Source organism: Lagopus muta, chromosome 2 (genome assembly GCF_023343835.1).
Source record: "Lagopus muta isolate bLagMut1 chromosome 2, bLagMut1 primary, whole genome shotgun sequence".
Taxonomy (NCBI): Eukaryota; Metazoa; Chordata; class Aves; order Galliformes; family Phasianidae; genus Lagopus; species Lagopus muta.
Genome location: NC_064434.1, coordinates 87,139,635 through 87,162,748, shown reverse-complemented (window position 1 = coordinate 87,162,748; position 23,114 = coordinate 87,139,635). Strand labels below are relative to the sequence as shown.

Here is a 23,114-nt window from a genome sequence, read left to right as displayed (position 1 = left end):
TGAAAGGGGTTACACTGAAAAGCTTCTCATCTCTCAAGGAACACGTTTACCTCTAGTGATGGTTTGAAAACTATAAAATATGAGTTGAAGATGCAGAAATTCCTTTTGCCTTCTTGGGAAGCAAGACTTGAAGCTCTCAGCTGGTGCCCATCAGTTCAATGTCAGAGAGTTGTAAAGTGATAAGGAATGTTGCATGTGAAAGTGTAAACTGGATATAGCAGAACCAGCTTTAATGCACCTCCTGATGTATCACAGTCAGCCCTCCCAAGGCTCAGTTAGATTCTTGGCAGAACATAAAGGTCTATTAGCATATCCAGGGCTCCATGGTTTGTCTAAACTACTTCTGTTCCTCTGTTCTGTTCCTGTTAGCTTGTCTGGAACCTGCTCAGCTATCTATATTCTTTGTTGCACTATATGCAAAAGACAAATGTCACAACTTCACAACTTGACAGAAGTGTACTCCATCCCTATTATAGAGTAACATCCATGGTCTCTTGGTCCAGCTCAGTGAAAATAATAATTTCAAGATGTGGAACTAAATTGCTTTGCTACTGTATGAGCTTTTATGTTATTTAGCTGTGTGAGTGGACATCTGTGCAGGACTAGTTAAACCTCTGAAGCTAAACTGATCATTACTCAATTGGGAAATGATAGTCCTCAGCCTATGTAGATAGGTGGCTTTTTTTTCTTTCTTTCTGTTTATGGCTGGGGAACTTTTGGAGGTTATTTTATTTTCAGTCACTTGGAGCTCCAATATGAGCTGTCAACCCACAGAGCAGTGTAATATTACAGATAGTTGGATGTTGCTACGATTCCCAAAGGCTAAATCACCTCTGGTTAAAATATCAGTTTTCATTGTTAAGGAAATTTGATTTTTCTAAAGAGAGATGTCAGGAATACATGGAAGAAGCTGGCTTATCATTCATGTTTTGGTAGTAGCTTAGTGATAAAAACAGGCTGCATTTGCAGTACACGTGGATAACTTCTTATAATGTATTGTTCACAGATCCCAGGAAAGAAATCTCAGCATCATGCCAGTGCAAGTGTTTTGTTATCACTTCTCTTGGGAAAAAAGCATGCAAGGAAAACCATTCATTTGCTGTTTTAAGAGGAATTTCTTTACCTTCCAAGAATTACATCTCACAGATGGGTTTGATTACAACTTTTAGCCTTTCTGATGCTGCAAAATATGAAGGCTGCTCCAAAAGTAATGCTTCCTGTTTTATTATTTTGGCCTACGACTTCAGAGACGAATGTTGATGTTATGGCAGTAGAGGCTTAACCTTCCCACCAATATTCCATTACGTGTTGTTGCTGTGTTACAGATATAGAAGAAGAAGTACAGATGTAGAGGAGTGTGGAATTCAATTCCTCCATATTGGAAAAATGGCACCCGCTGATTTTTATCAATGCTTGCTGAATGATTCTGGAGCCCAAACAGTGGATGTGAGCTTGCTGGTGTGTTTCACCAGCGGTGACAGCAACAGTGGTTCACCTCCATTGGTATAGATTTTTCCGAGAGCGTCATGAAGGTTGTTGTTTATCGCTGGTGAAAATGCAGTTATGGTAGTGAGGTCGCTGAAAAATTGTGTTTTGTAGCTGAGAATTTCCTCTATTAAACAGTGCTATTGTGCTTTTTGCATCTTCTGTAGTTCCCATGGAAATAAAAAGGAGGCATTACTTTCAGAGCAATCTATGTATTTGCTTTACTTCTTAAAGAGAAAAGCAAAATGTGGTGTAGCTTAAAGGCAAAAGATATGAAACATATGCAGTGGGTTTTTTTTTTTTTGCATAAAAAGTCTTTTTTTCTGGATATGTCTGTAGATACATGTTAAGAGAGCAACCATTGGGGCTCTTTCAGCAAAGAAATTATTCATTTTTAGGGGCTAAATAAGACAATCAATTTACTCCGGCTGGGTTCTGTCTACAAATTACTCCAGAATTTTTTGTGCCAATGTCTTGTTTGTTTTTTTTCCTCTCAAACACTTCCAAGAGCCAGGAGGATGGTTGCTGGAATGTGATTAAGGCTCTAATAGGAAAAGAATAACAATCTCAAACGGATTCTCCCTGCTCCTGCTCTGCATACAGAATGCATGAAGGAGACTATAGCACAGTATCCATATTGCTTCCCCATTATTGTGTATGTCAGGATCCCTCCCTGTCTATTTAACAAGTTCTTTGTGACCTCGAACGACATCACTATAAATTAAGCCTACTCCTTGTAGAGTCTTCTGGAAGGTGCAAACTGATATATTCCCTCAGTTCCTCTTTATGTCAGAAGGAAGTAAAATTGTAAGGTGTTTTGCAGGAGCTATTTTAGAATAGTATCCCAAATTAATTTTGGAATTGATTTCAGCATGTTGTTTTTATATACTGTCTCACACTGTTAAAGAACCAATTATGTGCTTGACGTCACTCTTCTTTTTAACAGTACTGAACTCGCATTGTTCCTGTACAGCTTACAAGCAAAAGATGGAGTGTCAGCCTTTACATCACTGCTGTATCAGTGGAAGAAAATCAGAAGTTGAGCAGTCCCTTGCTTTTCTTGGTTCAGACGATGTAGTGCAAGGTGAAGTTTCAAGTTCCAAACTATTTCCTATGATCAACGAGGAAAGAAAGCTTGTGGTGAAAGAACTGAGAGTGGAGAGATGGCAGTTTATCAGCTTTGGTCTGTTGTAATGGAGTATGTATACTTGTGTGTTATAGGTTTCCAGTTTTCCCACCGTGCTCTAAAAGCTGTATTCAAAGTAGGGGAGCACTTTCCTCCATTATCAGTGAATCTGCTTTTGACATCCTGTAAAAGGCCTATGCAAATAGTCTTCAAAGAGGAGTAAATGAAAGACACTAGTGAAAAGCAAAGTATGACCAGGGGGCAAAGATCTGTCAAAAACACTTTATCTTTCTTTGTTATTGAGACATGGACAGATGTTTGTTCATAACAAAATGCCTGAGTTGGGGATTTTGAAAGGCCTGATCAGGAACTGTATTTAATTGCTGTTAAGAGTGCAGCCATGTCCTAGCCGCAGCTTGGGTTGCTTGTCCTAAACTGCTGTTTGTGGGGATCCTAGAGGTAGAGCAGAAGTGTATATGCTTTTGCTGAGATAGGGCTGTCAGTTCAGAAACACACTAAACATCTGCTTTGGCTGAGCCCTGCGGTTAAACTAGATTAAAGCTCCGTATTAAAATGATCATCAGTCAATCAGAATGCTTCCTCGGTCTGAGAAACATAACATCACGCTCAGCATTGCAGTTTCCAAAGAAGCTGTTGTGTTGCAGTAAATTAATAAATAAATAAAGAAATAAACAGTGACATATTTCTCAATTGTGGTTTGTTTGGCATATACGACATCACAAACTAATGTTTATCCTAGGATCAAACAACTTTGAGTTTGCTGTCCTAAATGATTTTGAATTTAGCTAATTGTTCCAGGCACCTCTCAGCTATTAACTCTAGTTAGCAAAATGAAGTGTAATTAATGTTTGTCTAGTTTTTGGAGTGTTTCCAAGAAAGCTGTAGCACAGACCACAAATTTGTGTTGTTTCAATGGCGCAGAAATCATTTTCCTTTAATTTCAACCCCTGGATAACCATTAAAGATTACCAGGCTGCAGGTCTGATGAATTATAGGCATATGAGTTGCCAGGAAAGTTCTGTTTTATTAATATGAGGAAAGCCATTATTACAAAAAGAACACTCGACCCTGCCAAACAAACCAAGATAATTCTCTTCTGTTGGCATTTGTCTGTGAGCTAGTTGTCATGTGTACATAAATAAGAGTTTTCCATAGACAAGTTGATAATAATTGAATAGATGTGTCTTACGTTACAATTTGCAATTGTAGTGTAAAGTGCTTGCTGTAGGTGTAAGGTATTCTTGCTGTAGAAAATTGAGTTACCTGAATTAAATGCCTTATTGCATTTATTAATAAATCTAATCAGTTTGGTTTTGGTTTTGTTGAAGGAAAACTATGAAGACACAGATGTTTATTTTTTTCCACATAGTGCATGCAACAACATAATTTCCGAAGTCTATTTAAGACTTCCAGACATCCAGAAAATATATTCAGTGTTGTGGAAACACGGAATTAGTGAAAAAAATTCTATAAACCTGTGCATATCAAGATGATGCTCTCTTTCAGGAATGCCTGTTACATGTTGCGGAAACATTTGGTGCAACTTGGATGTATTTTTTTGTCATGGATTTTAATAGCTAAATGTGCAAAAGTGGCTACTGCAAATATTTCAGGAGTTTTTCTGGTAAAAGTTACAGATATTAATTCAAAGGCTAGATTCAAGGGACAGATTCTGGCTTTTTGGAGCCCGAAGCACATTATGATGATTATGAGAATGCATTCTCTATTATTTAGAGCAAAATTTTACTCTATCAGGTATTTTCAAAAGTCATTGTGTGTTCATGGCAACTATTGCACTGGAAAGCTGGGTATTTATATGATCAAGAGCTGTCTCTTGGTAGTATGGTTAGGATTAAAGTCATCATATTCAGGTTACTGACAGTGGTCTTCAGATGCATTAGAGATTGGGAATAGCTGGTGTAAACTTGCAGTAAATACTAGTTGCCAAAAGTGGCTTCATCATGAGACAAAAGCAATGAGCAAACTGCTGAAATGAAGCACAGTGCAATTGTAGGAAAAAATGATGCACAGGTGTTTTTGCTAGTAGTTCCAATGAGAGCATAGACATATCAGATAAAGAGAGATGCCATATGTACAGCACTACAAATAAATCAACAGTGCTGGCTGTGAAAAACGTGTCAGCATCAAAACAGGAATTTGCCCAATAGTTGACTAGCAGCAGTAGTTCATGCACTAGAAACTACAGTTTTAAATGAAACAGATCCAGTACTTGAAAGGAACTTATAAGCAGGAGGAGGACCAGTTTTTTACATGACCTAACAGTGATAGGACAAGGAGTAATGGCATTTGGCATTGAACAAAAAGAGTGGAGATTTAAGTTAGATGTTTGGGAGAAATTCTTTACTCAGAGGGTGGTGAGGCCCTGGCACAGCTGCCCAGAGCAGCTGTGGTGCCCCATCCCTGCAGGTGCTCAGGGCCAGGTTGGATGGGGCCCTGGCTCTGGGGGTGGGCAGACCTGCCCATAAGAGGGAATTGGGGCTGGGTGGGCTTTATGGTCACCTCTTCCAAACCGTTCTGTGAGATCCTGTAATAGAACTGTTAGGCTAAGGTCTGAACCAGTGATTGAGCACCTGGGAAAGGGGCATAGCCAGCCCTGGGAACACAGGTGGAAACAATTCATCTGTGCACCCAGCAGGGGTGGAGTCAGGCCCCAGCTCCCCTCACCTCATTTAGGGGCTGGCCTGGGATGGAAGGTGTTCTCCTTGGTGATCTCTCTGGAGTTTTTGGTGAGCCTTGGTCCTCAGAAGGAGGTAAGCAATTCCTTCTTTATTTTCTGGATTGTGACCTTTACCTTTCCTAGGTAATTTAAGACTGATTAAAAGCAGCTATATCTGCTACTGCCTTTCCCTATGGATATGTGGTAAAGCTGTGAGTTCTTCAGGAAGTGTCTGTCAGATGCAAAGGCAAATGATTTTCAGACAAAAATGTTAGAGAGAGAACAGATTACAAAATCACAAGGTGTAATGGCTAGAGTGGTGGAAAGTTGAGAGAAGGCAAACTGTGAAAAGATAGGCGGAACCCTATTAAAGCAAGCAGTTGAGCGTGGTCCAATCTGAAGATTGCTGTTGTCCATGAGAATACCATCAGGCTGAGCAGAGTGGGAGTGCTTGCCTTCTGATATCTTCTCTGTATTGTCAGACCTTGGTCAGTGTTTACTGACAACTGAAAATTTCTAGAAAGCATGCAGTAATTACAGTGTATTATCATCATATGTAACTCTGATACACAGATTATCATAAAAATCTTCTTAAGCAATTGCTTGTTTTTCCTCAAGTGTTGCTGCGTATGACATCATTTGTGTGTGAACTTCAGTTGGTCACAATAACACCTTATAAAGTAGTTTTAACAAGACAGAAATGCTAAAGTGAAGTTTGGACTTGGTTTCAGAGATCAATCCTTTAGGAGACTACAGTAAATTCTTCCCCTGGTTGATGCCTAGTTCTCTGAATAAGTTTAGTTTTCCATGGGTAACATTTTTTTCTTTGTGCAATTTAATTGCTTTACAAGAGAAGACCAGGATAGCGCTATATAGCTATAGTGGCTTTGCCTAGCTTTTTGAAAATGTATGGTTTTACAGTTAAGCAACATGGATGCTCTAATGTGTCACATATTTGGGTTTGTTAAATCCATTAGCAAGCAATAAAAGCTCTGCCATTCAATCTTTCTTGTTATTTATATATTATTTTGATCCCACCCTTTCACCCTCGGCTTTGATTTTTCTTTCACTTTTGCTGGTTAATTTATAACCGTGAAATAGAAACTGTACCACTCCTGCTTCACAGCTCAGCAGACAGGTGATTGAGAACCACCACACTGGGCTATGGCTGCTCAGCCTCTACTGCCCGTACCTGTTTCATAACTGAGCCTGAGTTTCTCCATCACGCCTTTAAAGTTCCTCTGAATGAATTCCATCTAGTAAGGCCTCTCTCTTAAGATGAATGTAAGTACGACGGGTTTCCTGTAGTTCTCTGTTTTAAGCAATCTAAGCTTTAATTTTAAGCAACTGTCTTTCACAATATTCTTTTTTGACCCTATATACTTGTATGCTCTCCAGCCCAACGTAATCTATCAAATGCTAGCAGCGTCTGGGGATCCCAACTGATTCGATAAAATACCAGTGTATTTTTCAGGCCCAAATCTATTTTTTTAATGAAATAATAAAGAGAATGCTGAAACGGAATAGATTGTGTACACAGTCCAAAAGCACATGTATGAAAACAATGCTCTTTAGCTGGAAGTATGCGTAATTCCCTCTCTCTCTGGGCTCTGACTAATCCTGGACAGGATTGCACAAGAAACCCTCACATATAGTGTTTAATTTTATGAGCTCAGAGCGTGTGTATCCTCTCCTAAAAGGCAAGAAAGGGAAAGGACCTCAGCCTGTTAGTCACCATGGCGGTTAGGATATGTGCTAGTTGTAGCTGAGAAAGAGTAACCTGTGAAGCTTGCTCGCTGTGGACGTGCTAGCCATTGGGCTGGTTATGGGGAAAGGCACTCTTTGGCACAGCCTGTTGGTATTAAGGGTGAACTTTGAATCCTCTCTGAAATGAAGCAGGCATCTAGCAAAATCTCCTTTGTTCTGAGCAATTGCAGATGCCATTCACATTGATGTTGAGGAGAAAAACTCAGAGAAATACTAGTCATGGGTATGTTATTGAATCTGAAATTTTACCAAAAAAAGGTAGAAGATCAAATTTGATTCAGATGAAATGTGTATGTGAATAACACGTCACAAGTTTCTCTACGCCTGAAGTAAATACAATTTCTACACAAAGCAGAACACAGATGGAGAAGTACTGCTTTACTTTTGTCTGTGAGACAGTAGTTCATAGTTGTAGTCAGTGTGCTGTTGTTGTCAACACAGTACTGATTCAGAAAAGGCTGTAGGCAACAAGTGAAATGAATATTTTACAACTAAGGTTTTCTCAGTGTGCGTTCATTAAAAATTTGTTGAGGGTAACATTTGCTTTTTTTTTTTTTTTTTTTTTTTCTTCAGGACAGAGTATCTTTTACTAGATCAAAACCATGTCTTTCATCTCAAAAGAATGCACACATAGGAAAAATAGGGAACTTCAATTAATGAAGTGTTTGAACGCCTCTGTCAGGCAAAAGAAAAATTCCCAGCAGAGTTTGAAGTGATCCAGGGAATGCCCCTAGGACTTCCTGTGTTATGGAAGTGGATTCATAAAAAGCTCCTGTGTGTGTGGCTCAGAACTAGTAGACCAAGTAGCCAAACTGTGGAGAGTTATGGTTCCACTGTCTATGGAAATGGAATAAGTTTATGTGTGAGCCTTTAATTGTGAGTGGTGGCAAGGGATGTCTTTGTCTTGCTTAGAACTGCATGGAAAAGCTGAGCTGGGTCTTCTAGGCATTCCTGTGAGCCACCCCAGTGTTCCTCTGAGGAGCTGAGGCCCGTTGGGCAAATTGCTTCGCTGGGCATCAGTTCAGGAGTGCTGCTGGAGCAGGGCCTGAGGCTGAGCCCCACTGCACTCAGCTGCAGAGAAGAGCTGGGTTTTACTGCTGATTTTTTGCTGGCCTTGCAGAAATGTCACCTCGTGTCCCCTTCCCAGTGTGCTTAGTGGGACTCACAGCCCAGGACGTGAGGGGACCCAACTCCCCCTTGGAGCCAATTCAGGATTTGGGGCTGTTGCTTTTCAGGTTACAGGGAGTTCAATTAGAGTTTACTGCAGGCTGCTGACAAATTGGCAGCCGTTATCTTGATGATCTGTTTGTGAGTATCCTACTGAGAGTTTAATTTTATTTCATTTGCCTGTTGGTATTTGCTGTCCCAGGCGCAGGGCATCATATTGCATGCTGTGTGTATGATGTTATGGCTACTCATCAAGTATGTAAATGGAGATAATTTGCATCTCTCAAATCTCTAGCTATGAGGACTCATTTTTAATGCTATGCATCCCTCAGTATCTGAAGCCCTTGCTTCTGTTTTCAAATCTCAAATTTTATCTAAAAGTAGAACTGGAACTGATTAACTGTAAAAATCTGTTTTTGCTATTGAAAGCACTGTCCCTAAACATAGCAGATAAATGATTGCCAGTGGCTGATTCAGGCAACACCACAGCTTTCTCGGTCTTTGTAGTTACTATTATGAATGCTATAATTTAGTTATCAAGACTGGTAGTTTCTTCTCACAGAAGAATCTTTATTACAAGGTTGACTTGCCTAACACCTTTCTATTAGTAACAGAAACAAATAAGAGTTGATTGTTCAGCTGCTGTCATTTAAAAAGACTAAATCAACCTGCCACAAAAAAAATAATTCCCCCTGGTAACTTTATCCATTTGCCCTTGGTGGTGACACTGTGGATACCACCCTGGTTGAACTATATATTAGTTCCTGGAGCAGCACTTTGAAATATATAGGTCTGTACAATGTTGTAATTGAAAAAAATTGAATAGCCATGCATGGTTCAGTAATCTGAAATGAAAGCAAAGGTTCAGTTCTAATTGCTTTCCACAATTTAATGCCATTTTGCTGCATTTTCCAAATGGGTATATTCTGCTCTTCTAGATTTATCTATTATGCTATTTGGCAGTGCTGGCTCTGTATTAGTAGCATGGAGTTTAAATTCTTTTAAAAGGAGGCACGGAGTTTTTATTTTATGTTTGGGCCACATTTTTAAAAGCCTTATCTAATCAACTGTACCGGTCTGGGTGCTCGCTCTTCCATTGAGGAGGGCCCTTAGAAGGGGTTTGTAACCTGTATGTTGAGTTAAGGGCAGAAATTTAATTTTATCCATTAAATTAGTCTTTCTTCTATTATGTCTTGAAGGGAATCGAGTCTCTAAATTTTCTTTGGATTGAGGGAATGTTAAAAGCTGATGTGAAATACGTGCTTTCAAAAATGAATACACTTTTTTTAACAACCTTTCGCATTGACTTTTATTTTAAATGCAGTACTTCTAGTTATTTTTCTGGTTATTAAACACTGTACATTGACTATCTATGGACAGAAACTATTGAAATCTATGGAGAAATGGCTCTGAACAGCGATGGCTTAAAATGGAACTTCAGCTTCAACTTAAAATTGCTTTTGTTTTGAAACTGTTGATGTTATTTTGATGTCACGTTTCACTTTTGGACTATTCCTCACATAAATCCTGCATATGGCTGTACTTGAGACTACTTTGTTTAAAAAAAAAAAAAAACACACCACAATAAAAAGCTGTTTATATAAAAATCTGATATAGTTTTAATAGCTATGAATACCATAGTCTAAATTACCATGGTTATTTTCAAAGAAAATTATATCACTGCTGATTGGGATGATAATAAAAGTTAGTTTACATGTATTTAAAAAATATGTATTTCAAGTCTTTTTTTTTTTTTTTTCTCCAGACTAAGTAGAGGATTCTTTTGATTGGTGGGTTTTTGCATCTGGTTGGTTTAAAGTTTCTGTGTTGTTTTTATAATGATATGGGTGAAATAAAGAGTCATGCAGGGATTTAAAGCAGGCTACACCAATAAGGTCAAATTGTTAAGAAGCTTAGGAAAAACACTTGCACTGTTTTGAAGGTCTGTAGATGTATATACACAAAGGGCATGAATATAAATACAATTATATGTTTTATGTGTGCCAAAATGTATACTAGTAAATATTACAGTGCTTTTGGGAGGCTTACTGGAAACATAATCCAAGATGAGGGAAGTGTAAGGGAATAAGCATATTGTCAGACATTCATGACGTGAATTGCACAATGGAACAAAGTGAACAGCAGAGAGAAGCAGCTTCCACACTTATGGTGGGAAGAAATGATGAAGGAAAAATTGCTGACAGTTAAAAGAAAGATGAGATCGAAGCTGTTTGGGTGTTACTTGGTGGAACTGCGAAATGTTATTTATTCTTAAACAGAAGCAGGCATTAGAAAGCCTGTAGAAGATGTGGTGTTCACTCTGGAATTTCTAGATGTTGGAGTCTATTTTGTAGATAAGTCAAACTCCAGGTGGTTCTAAATATAATTCTTGAAGTATCCTTACATTCAGTATATTAGTATACCAGTGACACTTCTTATTTGAGAATAAAAGAGAAAATAGTTCTGGTACGCAAAATAATTTCTGATTGTCTATTAGTACCTTGACCATAGGATGTAATGCTGTTTTATGAGAGATGTTTTTCTTTTCAATCAAGGCAGCACACTGTAATTTTGATAAGTTCTTCAAACAGTTTAGAACTCAGATCTTGGCTAACCACTGCTCGGGGGCAATCAGTGTTTTGCAGAGGGTGGTATATTATTCGCTAAATGTTGTTTTATTGTTAATGGGGAAATACTGGATTGGAACTCAATAATAAAACAGAATGAGAGAGTTAACTCCTACAGCTTTGTAGCTACTGGTCTGTTGTAGGGACATTATTAACAATGGCTTACTTGTTATTTTAGCTGCAAGTATTAAGTACAAAAGAACTTTATGAAGGTCCCAGACACAGACTGGCATTTAGACTGACTGTCCTTTTCCAAAGCAGCTCTTGTATTAAATGAACCCACTATTAAAACATGGTAGTTTTAATTAAATGTTTATGGTCTCTAATCAGGAAAATGGCACTAGCCTGCTAGCCAAGGAAAACATGGTAATTCCAAACGGTGCCTGGCTATTAGTGCTGGATTGTCTGTTGAAGTATTTGATCAAAGGCATGGAGAGTTTGATGTTGTTCTACAGTAGGGCTAGCCTAAGGTATTCAGAATTGTGTGTACATGGGGATTTATAGCAATTACAACTCTAAGTACCTGAAATCCTTTAGGATGCACAAAAGTACTGGCCTAGCTCTTCCTTGTGTGTGACTGCCCCACTGTAGAAGCACTTGAACTAGCGTTATTTATGGCATGTGGGAAAACGAGTAAGTGTGTAAAATGCATTTGCCTAACAGTGTCCAACTACACGTTACTCTGAAGGTGTACCCAGGTCATCTATCTCACCAGATGGGCTAATTCTTTCTTTTATGTTATTGCTTATTTCTAGAAGGCAATGGAGCTGTTTGTGCTGGAAGTCCCCATGTTGCATGCTCATTTAATACCAGAGTCCTTGCTTCCCCTGAAATCCCTGACAGCTGCTGTTGAGTTCAGGGGAATGAGGATGAAGTCATACATGACAAGTATGAAAAAGTCATTCTAGACTTCTGAGTTTTAAAGAAATGCAGTTACCTTATGGGTATGGGTTGTTATTTCTGAAATAAAAATCCAAACCAAAACAAACAAAAATGCTCCAGAAAATGGTGATGGTAGTGGAGGGGGTTTGGGTTACCCAGAAAGCATGTGGTACGCTTTTAATTAATTAGACCATTTCAAATTCCTCAGTATTTTTCATTTTCTAGACTAATTACCACATTATGTATTTAGCGGGTCTCTTTATTGTAACTCATTTGCTTTCAGGTCCAGATTTAATTTTTCGTTGTATTCTGATTCTCCACTATCATATCCTGTTGCTGTGCATTTTACCTCTCTCTACAGATGCTTACTTGACAGAAAGTTTCCGTTGACTCCAGAGAATGGATGTCATAAATAGCTTTTATGGTTCTTACATGGGCTACTTGCAAAATGGAATTGATTTAAAGGTCAAAAATCATTTCTGTTTCAGGGTCTGAACTGCCCCATCAAAGTGGTATTGTGACAAGTGTGTGCAAATCTTTTCAAGGGACTGGTAACAAATCTTTTAAAATGCAAACATTGGGTTTTTGGTGATTCCCAAAGAGACATTTCAATTTATGGATACAAACAAGTTCCCTCTTACAGTAGTGTCAGTAGTAACTCTAAGAGCAATGAGGTTTCTGTCATTTGAGTTACAATATAGATTGAGATCCATAGTATTTAAGCTGTGTTCTGAATTCTGGCTCTGTGTTGTTCAAAATAGTTTTTAAAAATTTTCAAAATAGTGTTCAAAACATAGACCCAGAATAGTTTTAGTTTTGAAACCAATAGCATTATTGGTATAATCAGCAAAGGGGTGAATCAGTACAGAATGTGCAAGTAACTGGAGCATATCTGGGTCTTAGAACGTCAGCATGACTGATCAGGACCTGCTAAGCATAAATAATTCCAGGTGTTTTTTGCATGTAGTAGATGACATGGAAGATGTAGCAGCTGTATGTCTGTCTGTCTCAGAAAGTCATAGAAGGATAATGATGTCTCAAAGGTGATGATATTTATTTATAGGGATAGCATGGCCAGGGTTTGGAAGAAAACGTGAGCATACTCAGCAGCTTTTGCTATCATGTTGTTTAGCCACTCTACTTACGAAGGTAGATCTGCCCCTCACCATTTAAAATACATATCCCATGAATAATTATTAGCTACTGCATGTTCATTGTCTGCATTAAATCCCAATGAAGACAACATGATTGCAACTTCTATTGCCGTCTAGGTAAGACCTACATTGGGCCTCCTCTCTGTGACTTTTTTTCTGTGAAGAAAGCAAAGGCTCAGTGTGAATAACCTGTGTCTCTCCGTTCACTGGAGAGTAGAGAGAGATAACTTATGTCTGTCTGCAGCATCGTTAGTGAACTGAGCACCTGAATTAAGCATCAGGGACTTGAATAGAAAATTGTTTCCACCTTTCCTATATGCATTCTTAAAAACAGAGCTTCTTTTGGAATGCAGTAGGTCAGTTTGACTCACTTTTTTTATTTGGTTAGGCAACTTCTTGGCAAAATGTCATCAAGTGAGACCTGTCTCATTAACAAATTATTCACATTCTTTGGTGAAGTTCAGATGTGGTTTGTGTGGATTTAAAAATGGGCTTTACGTGTGAATTTGAGGGATGTTTCTATCAAATTCTTGTCACAATGTCACAGAATGGCTGGGGTCAGCAGGGAGCTCTGGAGGCTGTCTGATCCAACCCCTGCTCAAGCAGGTGCACTGGTTTCATACAGTTTGCTCAGGCTCATGTCCAGGTGGCTTTTGAAGATCTCCAAGGCAGGGACCCCAGAGCTTCTGGGCAGCTTGTGGTAGTGCTTCACTCTCACAGCACAGAAGTGCTTCCTGATGGTTGGAGGGAACCTTCTGTGTTGCACTTTGTGCCCATTGCCTCTTGGCCTGGCACTGAGCACCACTGGAAGGAGCCTGGATCTATTATCTTTATAGACATTGATGTGATTCCCCTGAGTTTTCCATTCTCCAGGCTGATGAGCAGTCTGAACACCAAATTCTGTCACCACTGGAGAAGGAGCTATTTTGTTTTCTCTTATAGCTTTTTCTGGACAACTTGAGGAGCTGTACACATAAGCTTTTCTGAGTCTTTTTGGTCTGCTCTTACACATCTGTACTACAGTACTGCTCTTAGCTGATTGCCTGTACCCTGGAAGCTTCTTATCTTCTGCCCATCCATTCTCACAAAAGATTCAGAGTTGGTCTGAGATGGACAGCATGTTTTCATGTCCCTTAATATATCTCAAAGTGCCAGTTCTAATCTTCTTGTAACTCTGTTTAGTGTTCCTGCTTCAAATTTAAGCCTACTTTGTTGTAATTACAGTGGTATAGAGAAATATGTGAGCAAGTAAACAGGCAAAGCATTGTAATTTATGTGCTGAAGCATGGCTGTCATCCCTCCAATTCACCTGCTCTAACAGCTCTGGTCGTTCTCAGCTATCACATATGGCTCTTGCTGCTTTGCCAGCAGTGTTGGTCTCCCCTCATAATGTCCCTGTTCTGTTGCTGTTTTGGCAGGCCCCTAGCATTTTCCTGAGGAAGGAACACATACATGGGAGGAGGAACAATGAACTGAAAAGTTTAAGCTACTTAAAAATAAGGTTCGCTGCTGCCTCCCCCACCATTCATTGCTGTGAGTAAAGCTTCAGTGCTAATGTGTACAACAATTGCAGCGCAAGGTTGTCAGTTCTCATTACTGAGAAACTGAGCAAGTGGATTGCATTACTTCTTCAAACAGTCTTCTGAAATCAGGCTGTCGAGCAGAACAAGGCACTAGTGCAGCCACAGACTTCCACATGGTTTGAATTGAAGCAGTTGTCTTCCCTATACTCTCCCAGCAGCACCAAGCAGTGCCAGAGTTGATGCACTATCACCCGGGAGGTACTGAGCTGAAATGCGGAGTAATCAGGTTTCATCATTATCTGTGAAAGTGTAGGACTGAATACAAGTTTTAAGTGAAATGTTCAGTTAAGAATAAGCCTCACAAGAAGTAAAATATAAAAAAGCCTATAGCATGCACTGGAAATTGTTGCTTTTGACTGAAGCCTTGTCAGCTGTAAGAGTGCAGTGGGTATAAGAAGTCCATTGTTTGGATTGTAGTCTTACATATGAAAGTGTAATGGGAGGTGCTGCTGTCTCTGCATGTGGGAGAGTCATTGCAGGGGTATCTAGATGCTCTGGAGAATTGGACAGTCAACAACAGCATAATGTGCAACATAGGAAAATGCTGGGTACTGCATCTGGGACAGAGTAGTGTCTTCAGTAATGTGTATTAACTTTTGATTAGCCATGCCTGACATTGTCAGGCAGTTGGACTTCGTGGTCTTTGAAGATTCTTTCCATCTGAACTATTCTGTTCTATTTCTTTATTTACACTGTTCACATGACCCAGCTTTTTTTGTGTTAAGTTGGAATCACAGTTCCTGTGGAATCACGTACCAAAATATGGTATGCATGACCCAAAGACAAGGCTGTTTATCACTAGTTTTTATGATGCGTGGACATCTTGTTTCTGTGAGACTGCTGTGGTCAGTGGCACTGATCTCTCTGCTGTTTTCTCTTGGCCTTTTGCTTAGGGGTTGTGCAGAGCCTGAAACATTTCAAAAGGAAGTTTAACACTATGAAGCTATAATTCGTCATCAAAATAAATGAGGAAAAAAACCTCTGTGTATAAAACATCATGTTAGTGTTAATGCTAGCTTCCTATTTCCGTTAGCATCTTCTTTGCCAGCTTGGAGAGAGAGCAGTATCTTCTCCAGTGATAGTGGCAAGAGGGGCTGGGTATAGAATTTGATCATGCATGAGTTTAGAAAAACTCAGATACTTTTATGTAGAAATAGTTCTTGCTTTATGTGAAAATAAGAAGCTGAGAACGGAATAAGAAATCATTCTGTTGTTCTAGAATTACAAAGACTTCCTTATTAAGCCATGATTTAAAAAAACAAACAAACAAACAAACAAAAAAAACCCCCAAACAAGCAAACACCCTCCGAAAGCCCCAGTCAATGAAGAAATCCCTTTTCATCATAGAGGAATTACTCTTGTGAAGCGCGATGCTGCAGTTTCTTATTGATTCACTTTTGTATGTATCTACTCGTGTCTGGGAGGTTATGGTGTAGAATAGAGTTCTACATTCATTACTGAAGTCCAGGACTTGTTTCTTTGTGTGCTGCCTCCTCTGAATTGTCACTTTCAATCAATGATGCTGTGAGCGAATTGCTTCAAGCACATGTTCCTCCTTCAGAAAGATACATGTTGTTATTTTGACAAACTAGAACCAGAGTAGTTTAATCTGATCCATGTATTTATTCATTTTCAGCAGGTCAGATTGTAATAGCAACAACAAAATAAACATGTAAAATTATTAGAGAGGCAACTTCAGTGAAAGTAAAGGAGAATCAGAAGGCTGGGAAATCAATTTTATAAATCCATCATGGTACACATGTGCTCTTGCACATGAATTTTAGTTTATTTTTAAATATAAAGAAAATGAGGGGAATAAGGGTAACTTTTCCTTTTGTCTATCTTCTGATTTACTGCTATGCAATTTACAGCAGATAGGCAGTGCCACTGTAGGCACTATAGACAACAACTTGAAACAGATAATAAAAATTCTCAGTTTATTAGATTTGTTCTTCTGTGATTAAAAACATATCTTAACAGCAGACATCTGTTGGACAACTTACGTGGTTCCTTATTGTCTTGGTATGTGAGAAAATACTGCAGGCTGTATTGCTTAGCCTTGTTAGACACTGATACTTTGTGGATGCACAGGAAATTAAGCATATGCTCTCTGGTGGAGTTGTAATAATGTGGAAGTTTGGTGTAATCTGCTGAAATGAAAGAGTGCTGTTCCGTGTGCCATACCCTATGAAAAGGAAAAGGAGGAATGATAGAATCCCTCTTTCCTTTCCTGATTTCATGCAACATATCTGATTGGCTGTGAATCAAGTTTGACAGAAAAAATGTGTGTGAGATAAGCAGCATGTTAACATCAAAATAACTTTGCAACTACTCCTCTGAAGCCCTATACTATGGCTGTTTCGTAAAGAGCAGCATTGCGGAGCAGAGCACTGCGTTCCCTGTTTTTCACAAAAGAAGTTGGATTAATTTTTTTCTTCAGTAATCACTCTTTCTTTGGACTTGCTCAAATGGGGTGTCTCTTTCCTTAGTATGAGTGGGTTTCTTCTCATGAGCACAGCTGACCACATTTTTGAAGAGTGACTGCTTTGAAGTCAAAATAGCACTGTGGGCTGCCGACGTGCAGCGTAATCAAGGCTATGCTTTCAAAGCAAGAGAGACCTTGTTATATCAAGGTGTTTCAGAGATATCCAGGACCCGTTCTGTGTTTTGCAAGTAAATGTGCAGCAATACTCATAAAAAAAGCCACTCAGGACATAGTATTTATTTACTTACATATGGTTCACTGAAAGTTTTTGTTCAGCAAAGATGTCATTGCAGGTAAAAAGCTTCATGGGCCAGGGTTTTTAAATGTTGAACCTTATCTGAATAAAAGTACACTGAAACTTATGATAGAGAATATTTCAATCTTTGTTTCAGGATGCAAAACGGCCTCTCTAGAGGTTTAGGATGGAACTTATTCCTGAATCTAAATAATTATGACTTCCTGCTAGAATACTGTGATATTTTTCCATCGAATTCAGGTCAAGGATGGGCTATGTATTAGCAGCGGGCCACCATTTTAATGTTGTGGTGATTGCTGTTGAATGGTATCTCTTTATACTTCCATGAGGATGTAAAACTACCATAATCTTGCTGACAAACTAGTAGCAGCAGTAAGTGCAGAGTCCCTTATTTTTTTTATAGTGAATACCAAATTAGCAATGAGCTGAAATTCAGTAATGGGCAACTGTGCTGTTCCAAGACATGGAAAACAACTGAGATAAGCCTTTGGATCTCAGGTCTTGCATCAAGTTAATGTGGTCATCAGCCAGGAAACATCAAGGTGAGAGTACTTTCTAAGCAGCTGTCAGTCTGCCTCTTCATGACTGCTGGTCATTGCTGTGGAAATGTTCATCAGAACTAAGTAAGGATCAGATAAGTAGTGGCTTCTCCATTCTTGCCGTTTTCAAGTTCACACTGGAAATGTCTGGATTTTGTGTTGTTAAATCAGAGTGCAATAGATTCAATACCAGAACAACCAAGGTAATTCTGTGCAGTGTGGTATATGTTCATTAGGAAGAATCAAAGTTAAACTGGACAACTTTCTTTTTTTGTTGTTGTTTAAGAGTAGAGATGGCAAAAGACTAAGGTATTATCCTGCCTAGTGGTTTTGTCTGGCTCCAAAGAGTTAATTTTCTACATGCATTTCAGCTGGATTCTCTCTGCTAGCTATATCTGAACTGAGTGATAGAGAAATTCCTTGGAGCTAAGCTGTGAGTGTAATGTGAAGAAAAATCAACACATGCTATGAGAAATCAGGAATGTCTTTTTAAAGTGTTTACCTTTAGTGTGCTGTGTGACTAAGGGTTTTCCTTCCTGGGACAATGTGAGGAATATTGGTGGCATATTCAAAAGACTCAGTGAGGAGAAAGTAAGGATGGCTGAGAAATTCTTCCTCTGTGAAGTGATGAAGGCAAGGCAACCAATACCTAGCAAGCATGGGGAGATGTTTTTAGCTGGTAGAAGCTGGAAGTGCCTTTGGGCTATGTTATACTAAATTGTATGAATTGAAAGTTGCTTATTTTTGCTGAGAGTTGGAGCTTTTCCTTTTCCAAAACCTTCTAAATAGGTGCTAGATAACTAACCTGCAACTTCTATAGATTGTGGAACTATTTTCTTCTGCAAGATTTTTTCCTTTTTTTTTTTTTTAATTTTATTTTTCCCTGGGTCTGATTAAGCAGGTGAAGTACTTTGTGTGTGTTAGAAATAGCACGTTTTTCCTAGAAAGTGGATCTTTGGTACCTGATGTCAGAATTATTAACTTCTTTAAACATCCAGCCAGTGCAGCATTTTTCTGCCTACTTTCTCACAAATAAATATTCCAGACTAAGTGGATTGAAATAAAACCACAATCTGCAGTTGCTTCTTTCAAGAAATACCAGATTGGGATAGTCAGTTTTGCTCTCCTGAGTTTTCTGTCTCTTCTGATTAGATGTTATCCAGCATTTAACCAAGAAGTCTAGGAAAAGCTTACACTTGTTTTTGGACATTGGTCAAATCTGACTGTGTTCTGATAAGGAAGATTTAAAACAGCAGGTATGTATGTGAATTGCACATTTTCAAGCAAAGTTGCATGGGCAGATGTAACAGTTATACAGCACTGTGTAAGCCCGTAAGCTTTCTCATGTACGAGATCCCTAAGTCTCTCCTTTTGATCTAAGGAATTCAGCAGGCATCACGTAGCGAATATTTGGCAAAACCAGGAATTGTTTCCACTTTGGTCTGCCACGAAAAGACTTATTCTGTCTTTACTGGTTGACTGAGTGATATTTTTTTTAGGAGGGCTGCTTAAAATGAGGAGGAAGTATAGACTCTGATTCTGAACTTGGTTGTCTTGGTATGTTAATTTTCATTAGGAACTAGAAAGCTCTACCTCTTTCTGTTTCTTTCTTTTTTTTTTTTTCCCTAACTTCCTGAAGTTGGAGCACCATCCCCACACGTTTTGCTGTGTCTTCTGACTGTTAATAATACTGCTGACTTCTTCGCCTTGCAGTGAACCAGTACCACAAGGAGATTGCCACATCAGATTATGGGAGTTTGCTTCACTTCCAGGCAGCTCTATTTAATATACATCTGCTATGTAATACATGCAAAAAACTAAAATGATTTTCAGTTGCGTTAGTCTTTATTGGATCTGACCTCTGGTCCAGGAGGTGAAGGGAGAGTGGAAAATGAAAGCTGATTTGGTATTAGCCTACTATTCGTATTAGAAAAAGTAAATGCTTCTGCGGTTTTCCTTACAGAGGTGTCTTTATTCATTTGACATGCCTTTAATAACTAATTCTAGTTGTCTGGTTGCCAAGATGGATTTCCTACATGCAGACTTAAAAGTGATTTTGTCCTCTTTGAATGTATGGCTTCAAATGATCCCAGAACAGCAAACATTAAACTTCCCCCTAGACCTTGAGCTTTTCTGAAGCGCTATAATAATATGAAAGGATAAGAATATTAGAAAAAATAAATAAATGAATTAAGCACACATCATATGATATAAGCAGGACAATGAAACTCCTTGTTTTTCTCTGCTAGTTGATATCTCCTTTCTAACGTTGGACATATGCTGTGGATTTCTCACTGTAGCCATCTTATGGATTTTCATATTGTCATTCAGATACTCCTGTGGATGAGAATGTTTTGTATGTTTCATCTGAAAGCGAGAAGTCAGCAGACCTCCAAACTTCTTCACAAATGTCTTTGTCCACATGTTTTTCTCACACTATCACAGTTTTAATATGTATCAGATATGTCCTAGCTTGCACAGTACGAATCTGCTTAAAGAATTGTCGTTTTAAAAGCAGAGCAGTTGTTTTGAAATGTAATTAAATATCTTGAAAAGTTTCAAATAAGTATTGCATTATTCTTTAAAGAACTCTGGTTTTCATGCCATGCAAGTAATATCCATTTAATTTGCTACCAAATTGCAGTATTGGAATGTTTTTTGTTGATAAGGGTCTATGCAACATTACAGCACTTACTGCATCATGTGTGACACACGTTTCTATGCTTAACCTTTACAGCTAGGATATTTGAGCCTGCTTTAATCAAATGTTATGCTACTAAGTGGGTGTTATTCTTTAAAGCTTCCTTGCTGAGGAAACGGATCTGAGTTTTCTTATGTCCACCTGCTGGACCTTGCTATCAAATTTAATAGACTCATAATTTATGACAAATTGGCACATGCTGGAGACCAAAACATAAATTTGGTTGCCTCTGTTCCTTTAGCCCCCCCCTTCTTTTTTTTCTCTTGCAAACATCCCAATGCTCTTGTTACTAAGCAGGTATTTACTGAAAGATGCATGTTGATGTTCAAGAAATGTGTAGATGTGACACTTAGTCAGCACGGGGGTGATGGGTTGATGATCGGGCATGATATTAGAGGTCTTTTCCAACCTCAGTGTTTCCATGATTCTGTGTCTACATTCTTGGGAAACCAGCAGCTCCTTGCAGGAGACAGAGTGGAGAGATGCTGAAGTTCTTCAAGTGCTAGAAGTCTTCTGTCCCTTGCAGAGGTTTCTGGCCATCCCTATGTTGCCTTTTCACGGCTGTTAAGACTGGCATCCACTTCAAGCAACCCTTTCAATGCTGCTGCGTGCAAAGTCGTTGGGGTTGAATTTCACACCTCTCAGGGTAACTGAGAGGAGGATTTGCCCGGTTACTAAAGAATGTGAGGCTAATAGTAGAAGAGCCCATGCAAAAAATGTTGCTTTCAGCTCCAACAAGCTACAATGTAGCTAGAAGTAATGGTCCCACGAGGGCCCTTCTTTGTGGATCTACTGATTGAACTGACAAATATTTTTCCATGTATACCACACAGCATTTTATACCATCTTTTGGGAAACAGGATTTCTTTAGCGAATGTGATATTGGTATGACGGGAAGAGTCTAGCGAGTGCCCTTCAGAACAGAAGGAAGTCAAACCCTGGGTAAAGAAATGCTCTCCTTCCTCTGTGTCCCTAGGTCAGCTGTGCAAATGTATAAGAAATGTAGCAAAAACTATCCCAAAAAGCATGACACGTCTGTCAAATTTCTTCTAGTATTCTCGTACAGTTCTAAAGCTCTCATGTACTGAAAATTCAAGTCTAGAACTTGAATGTGGAGGTAGCATTGTGCTGGAAGGGTGCCAAAAAAGCGCCTTGGTGAGCTGCTGATGTAGAGCAACATGCAGAGCTTAAAAAAAGCATGTGGGATCTACTTCAGGTTCTTATGTGGAAGAATGGGGCCTCTGACATCAATCTCATTTCACTTTCTTCAAAAAAGCTTTTTAAAAGTTATGTACTTAGATATATTGTGGAGTTTTGGCTTAAGGTTTAGCCCTGTTAGTGAAATCAGCAGTGCTGTCTTATGCAGTTTCTTAAAGTAAATGTCCAAGTCCAAAGCCCTTTCCCAAGGATTCCCACATTTAGAGATGCTTCTGCTCTGTCCTAATTAAAATACACCAGGAAGTTCAACTCCACTGTGAAATAAATGGAGACATCAACTTACTTGTCTGGAGCCTAGAAAAATCCTAGTGTCGAAGATAGTAGTAAATAGTTATCTATCTTAAACTGTTCTCCCAGTAAACAAGGCAGTGCATAGATAAACTATCAAGTTACCGATTCTCTTGACTTAAGTTTAAAACTGTTTAAATAGATGCAGATTTTAAACAGTTTTGTGATAACACATCTTTTGCCAGTTACTGTGTTTGTAAACACTGAACGTTAATTGAGAATAGTGCTACCTATGAGCCTGCATGAAGTTAAAGGAATTATTGGAGGGTGGGGTGTGGGGGGCTTGGCTGGTTTATTGCTTGACTAATCAAAGTGTTTCAGTGCCATTAATTACACTCAGTGGCTAAGCCTGTGTGTAAGTTAAAGACTTAAAAATGATCTGATTTGAAGCTCTTTTCTATTTCATTTTGTAGGTAGTGTAAGTGATTTTGTGTCATGAGAAAATGTATACAACACTGATAAATCCATAAAGTATTTGACCTTTAATCAATCCTAATATTTTCAATCCACAGAGCCTTCTTAAATGGCTGTAACCTTAGCCCTTTCACTGCCATTCATCACAATTACTGTTAGAGCTGTCTGATGCAATGCATAAAGCATTGCATGTTGACATCCAATATTTGATCATTAATAATAATAATAAAAAAAAATTGTTAGAAACATTCCAAGTGCTTTTGCTGTTCTGATATTTTCCAGTGCAGTGCCCAGGAGAAGAAAAGAGACAGTTTTGATTTATGTCAGTGCTGGCAGATATTGTTAATTGATGTTTACTGTTGGCAGAATGTAGGCATAGTTGATTCTCTAAACAACTTGATGCTTGATGCTACATTAATTTTCAGTGATTGTTAACCCTTTCATAATGAGAATAGTGTTTGTAAAATATTAAGATAGTGTATGGTTTACATTTTATGAGAGTTTTAGAATCCCCAGATAGTAATAGGCATTAATTGAGAGCTTCTGGCCAAGCCAAGCAGACCTTGCTTGTGCTAGAATATGTGAGTTAGGGCTAGCAGGATGGTTACAACAGATCTACTGTTTTCTTCCCTTTCCAAAGGCTTTTATTGCTGTCTTGATCAAGGAATGCTGCTGCGATGGAGAGAAGTGTTAACAAAATTAACCTGTAGAGGGGCTGTTTTCT

The 23,114-nt window shown here is 38.7% G+C and overlaps 2 long non-coding RNA genes across 2 annotated transcripts in view; both read left to right on the top strand.

Moving 5' to 3' along the window:
* Nucleotides 1-3,876, top strand: part of LOC125689053 (uncharacterized) — a 32,592-nt gene extending 28,716 nt beyond the window's left edge. The window contains exon 3 of the long non-coding RNA XR_007375003.1: nucleotides 2,432-3,876. This is a non-coding gene — a long non-coding RNA (uncharacterized LOC125689053). The remainder of the gene's footprint in view (nucleotides 1-2,431) is intronic.
* A 1,467-nt stretch (nucleotides 3,877-5,343) lies between these two features.
* Nucleotides 5,344-20,221, top strand: LOC125689054 (uncharacterized). The gene is made up of 4 exons (XR_007375004.1): nucleotides 5,344-5,403; nucleotides 6,436-6,593; nucleotides 17,634-17,772; nucleotides 19,483-20,221. It is a non-coding gene; the product is annotated as an uncharacterized LOC125689054 (long non-coding RNA).
* Nucleotides 20,222-23,114: the final 2,893 nt, after the last annotated feature.